This window comes from Coccinella septempunctata, chromosome 6 (genome assembly GCF_907165205.1).
Source record: "Coccinella septempunctata chromosome 6, icCocSept1.1, whole genome shotgun sequence".
Classification (NCBI taxonomy): Eukaryota; Metazoa; Arthropoda; class Insecta; order Coleoptera; family Coccinellidae; genus Coccinella; species Coccinella septempunctata.
Genome location: NC_058194.1, coordinates 2,794,262 through 2,800,295, shown reverse-complemented (window position 1 = coordinate 2,800,295; position 6,034 = coordinate 2,794,262).

Genomic DNA, 6,034 nt, shown 5'->3' with positions numbered 1-6,034 from the left:
AGAGAATTGCACTCCAGGGAGCACTTCAAATTGAACTGGAAAATGAAAAATGGAAAAACAATAAATTCGATTTTTCTTTAAACAACGTCGGATATTTGAAAGTTAATCATGAAAATATAGGTTTTCGAATATGCTGAATCTATAGCAAGTATTCCTGAAAGCCTATCTCTCTCCGTTCAGATTTTCATCTTGAAAATGGCATTTTTCAAAAGTTGCAAATTTCAATCTGCAATATCTCTTGTTATATTCGTCTGATCCAATTGGGATTTCCGGTTTCGTTATCAGCATTGATCAGGCTTCCATTCCAGCTCAACAACTAAATATAGAAAATCTCGATTTTTTGGGTCAAAAATGAGCAAGGGCTTAGACCCCCCTAAAATGACCTATTTGCTCCTCTGCATAAAAATCAGGGTGTCCTACTACTGTCTTAGGATATGGAGTGTATAATACTTACTTTTTTGATTCAACCGAACCTAACAGTTGATGGTTCAATAGAGAATTGCACTCCAGAGAGCAGTTCAAAGTGAACTGGAAAATGAAAAATGGAAAAACAATAAATTCGATTTTTTTTTCAAACGAACTCAGATATTTGAAGGTTTGATATGAAAATGAAGGTTTTCAAATAGGCTGAATCCATTGCGAGCATTCTCAAAAGCCTATCTCTCACCGTTCAGATTTTCATTTCGGAAATGTCATTTTTCAAAGGTTGCAAATTTCAATCTGCAATATCTCTTGTTATATTCGTCTGATCCAATTGGGATTTCCGGTTTCGTTATCAGCATTGATCAGGCTTCCATTCCAGCTCAACAACTATATATAGAAAATCTCGATTTTTTGGGTCAAAAATGAGCAAGGGCTTAGACCCCCCTAAAATGACCTATTTGCTCCTCTGCATAAAAATCAGGGTGTCCTACTACTGTCTTAGGATATGGAGTGTATAGTACTTACTTTTTTGATTCAACCAAACCTAACAGTTGATGATTCAATAGAGAATTGCACTCCAGAGAGCAGTTCGAAGTGAACTGGAAAATGAAAAATGGAAAAACAATAAATTCGATTTTTTTTTAAACAAAGTCAGATATTTGAAAGTTTATCATGAAAATATAGGTTTTCAAATAAGCTGAATCCATTGCGAGCATTCTCGGAAGCCTATCTCTCACCGTTCAGATTTTCATTTTGGAAATGTCATTTTTCAAAAGTTGAAAATTTCAATCTGCAATATCTCTCGTTATATCCGTCTGATCCAATTGGGATTACCGGTTTCGTAATCAGCATTGATAAGGCTTCCATTCCAGCTCAACAACTAAATATCGAAAATCTCGATTTTTTGGGTCAAAAATGAGCAAGGGGTTAGACCCACCTAAAATGACCTATTTGCTCTTCTGCCTGAAAATCAGGAAGTTCAACAACTGTCTTAGGATATGGAGTGTATAATACTTACTTTGTTGAACCCACCAATCTAAACAGTTGATGATTCAATAGAGAATTGCACTCCAGAGAGTAGTTCAAATTGAACTGGAAAATGAAAAATGGAAAAACAATAAATTCGATTTTTCTTTAAACAACGTCGGATATTTGAAAGTTCATCATGAAAATATAGGTTTTCGAATATGCTGAATCTATAGCAAGTATTCCTGCAAGCCTATCTCTCTCCGTTCAGATTCTCATCTTGAGAATGGCATTTTTCAAAAGTTGCAAATTTCAATCTGCAATATCTCTTGTTATATTCGTTTGATCCAATTGGGATTTCCGGTTTCGTTATCAGCATTGATCAGACTTCCATTCCAGCTCAACAACTATATATAGAAAATCTCGATTTTTTGGGTCAAAAATGAGCAAGGGCTTAGACCCCCCTAAAATGACCTATTTGCTCCTCTGCATAAAAATCAGGGTGTCCTACTACTGTCTTTGGATATGGAGTGTATAGTACTTACTTTTTTGATTCAACCAAACCTAACAGTTGATGATTCAATAGAGAATTGCACTACAGAGAGCAGTTCGAAGTGAACTGGAAAATGAAAAATGGAAAAACAATAAATTCAATTTTTTTTAAACAAAGTCAGATATTTGAAAGTTCATCATGAAAATATAGGTTTTCAAATAAGCTGAATCCATTGCGAGCATTCTCGGAAGCCTATCTCTCACCGTTCAGATTTTCATTTTGGAAATGTCGTTTTTCAAAAGTTGAAAATTTCAATCTGGAATATCTCTCGTTATATTCGTCTGATCCAATTGGGATTACCGGTTTCGTAATCAGCATTGATAAGGCTTCCATTCCAGCTCAACAACTAAATATCGAAAATCTCGATTTTTTGGGTCAAAAATGAGCAAGGGCTTAGACCCCCCTAAAATGACCTATTTGCTCCACTGCATACAAATCAGGGTGTCCTACTACTGTTTTAGGATATGGAGTGTATAATACTTACTTTTTTGATTCAACCAAACCTAACAGTTGATGATTCAATAGAGAATTGCACTCCAGAGAGCAGTTCAAAGTGAACTGGAAAATGAAAAATGGAAAAACAATAAATTCGATTTTTTCTTCAAACGAACTCAGATATTTGAAAGTTTGATATGAAAATATAGATTTTCAAATAAGCTGAATCGATTGCGAGCATTCTCAAAAGCCTATCTCTCACCGTTCAGATTTTCATTTTGGGAATGTCATTTTTCAAAAGTTGAAAATTTCAATCTGCAATATCTCTTGTTATATTCGTCTGATCCAATTGGGATTTCCGGTTTCGTTATCAGCATTGATCAGGCTTTCATTCCAGCTCAAGAACCAAATATCGAAAATCTCGATTTTTTGGGTCAAAAATGAGCAAGGGGTTAGACCCACCTAAAATGACCTATTTGCTCTTCTGCCTGAAAATCAGGAAGTTCAACAACTGTCTTAGGATATGGAGTGTATAATACTTACTTTGTTGATCCCACCAATCTGAACAGTTGATGATTCAATAGAGAATTGCACTCCAGAGAGTAGTTCAAATTGAACTGGAAAATGAAAAATGGAAAAACAATAAATTCGATTTTTCTTCAAACAACGTCGGATATTTGAAAGTTCATCATGAAAATATAGGTTTTAGAATATGCTGAATCTATAGCAAGTATTCCTGCAAGCCTATCTCTCTCCGTTCAGATTCTCATCTTGAGAATGGCATTTTTCAAAAGTTGCAAATTTCAATCTGCAATATCTCTTGTTATATTCGTCTGATCCAATTGGGATTTCTGGTTTCGTTATCAGCATTGATCGGGCTTCCATTCCAGCTCGACAACTAAATATCGAAAATCTCGATTTTTTGGGTCAAAAATGAGCAAGGGCTTAGACCCCCCCTAAAATAACCTATTTGCTCCTCTGCATACAAATCAGGGTGTCCTACTATTGTTTTAGGATATGGAGTGTATAATACTTACTTTTTTGATTCAACCAAACCTAACAGTTGATGATTCAATAGAGAATTGCACTCCAGAGAGCAGTTCAAAATGAACTGGAAAATGAAAAATGGAAAAACAATAAATTCGATTTTTTTTTTTCAAACGAACTCAGATATTTGAAGGTTCGATATGAAAATGAAGGTTTTCAAATAAGCTGAATCCATTGCGAGCATTCTCAAAAGCCTATCTCTCACCGTTCAGATTTTCATTTTGGAAATGTCATTTTTCAAAGGTTGCAAATTTCAATCTGCAATATCTCTTGTTATATTCGTCTGATCCAATTGGGATTTCCGGTTTCGTTATCAGCATTGATCAGGCTTCCATTCCAGCTCAACAACTAAATATAGAAAATCTCGATTTTTTGGGTCAAAAATGAGCAAGGGCTTAGACCCCCCTAAAATGACCTATTTGCTCCTCTGCATAAAAATCAGGATGTCCTACTACTGTCTTAGGATATGGAGTGTATAATACTTACTTTTTTGATTCAACCAAACTAACAGTTGATGATTCAATAGAGAATTGCACTCCAGAGAGCTGTTCAAAATGAACTGGAAAATGAAAAATGGAAAAACAATAAATTCGATTTTTTTTTTTCAAACGAACTCAGATATTTGAAGGTTCGATATGAAAATATAGGTTTTCGAATATGCTGAATCTATAGCAAGTATTCCTGAAAGCCTATCTCTCTCCGTTCAGATTTTCATCTTGAAAATGGCATTTTTCAAAAGTTGCAAATTTCAATCTGCAATATCTCTTGTTATATTCGTCTGATCCAATTGGGATTTCCGGTTTCGTTATCAGCATTGATCAGGCTTCCATTCCAGCTCAACAACTAAATATAGAAAATCTCGATTTTTGGGTCAAAAATGAGCAAGGGCTTAGACCCCCCTAAAATGACCTATTTGCTCCTCTGCATAAAAATCAGGGTGTCCTACTACTGTCTTAGGATATGGAGTGTATAATACTTACTTTTTTGATTCAACCAAATATAACAGTTGATGGTTCAATAGAGAATTGCACTCCAGAGAGCAGTTCAAAGTGAACTGGAAAATGAAAAATGGAAAAACAATAAATTCGATTTTTTTTTTTCAAACGAACTCAGATATTTGAAGGTTTGATATGAAAATGAAGGTTTTCCAATAGGCTGAATCCATTGCGAGTATTCTCAAAAGCCTATCTCTCACCGTTCAGATTTTCATTTTGGAAATGTCATTTTTCAAAGGTTGCAAATTTCAATCTGCAATATCTCTTGTTATATTCGTCTGATCCAATTGGGATTTCCGGTTTCGTTATCAGCATTGATCAGGCTTCCATTCCAGCTCAACAACTATATATAGAAAATCTCGATTTTTTGGGTCAAAAATGAGCAAGGGCTTAGACCCCCCTAAAATGACCTATTTGCTCCTCTGCATAAAAATCAGGGTGTCCTACTACTGTCTTAGGATATGGAGTGTATAGTACTTACTTTTTTGATTCAACCAAACCTAACAGTTGATGATTCAATAGAGAATTGCACTCCAGAGAGCAGTTCGAAGTGAACTGGAAAATGAAAAATGGAAAAACAATAAATTCGATTTTTTTTTAAACAAAGTCAGATATTTGAAAGTTTATCATGAAAATATAGGTTTTCAAATAAGCTGAATCCATTGCGAGCATTCTCGGAAGCCTATCTCTCACCGTTCAGATTTTCATTTTGGAAATGTCATTTTTCAAAAGTTGAAAATTTCAATCTGCAATATCTCTCGTTATATCCGTCTGATCCAATTGGGATTACCGGTTTCGTAATCAGCATTGATAAGGCTTCCATTCCAGCTCAACAACTAAATATCGAAAATCTCGATTTTTTGGGTCAAAAATGAGCAAGGGGTTAGACCCACCTAAAATGACCTATTTGCTCTTCTGCCTGAAAATCAGGAAGTTCAACAACTGTCTTAGGATATGGAGTGTATAATACTTACTTTGTTGAACCCACCAATCTAAACAGTTGATGATTCAATAGAGAATTGCACTCCAGAGAGTAGTTCAAATTGAACTGGAAAATGAAAAATGGAAAAACAATAAATTCGATTTTTCTTTAAACAACGTCGGATATTTGAAAGTTCATCATGAAAATATAGGTTTTCGAATATGCTGAATCTATAGCAAGTATTCCTGCAAGCCTATCTCTCTCCGTTCAGATTCTCATCTTGAGAATGGCATTTTTCAAAAGTTGCAAATTTCAATCTGCAATATCTCTTGTTATATTCGTCTGATCCAATTGGGATTTCTGGTTTCGTTATCAGCATTGATCGGGCTTCCATTCCAGCTCAACAACTTAATATCGAAAATCTCGATTTTTTGGGTCAAAAATGAGCAAGGGCTTAGACCCCCCCTAAAATAACCTATTTGCTCCTCTGCATACAAATCAGGGTGTCCTACTATTGTTTTAGGATATGGAGTGTATAATACTTACTTTTTTGATTCAACCAAACCTAACAGTTGATGATTCAATAGAGAATTGCACTCCAGAGAGCAGTTCAAAATGAACTGGAAAATGAAAAATGGAAAAACAATAAATTCGATTTTTTTTTTCAAACGAACTCAGATATTTGAAGGTTTG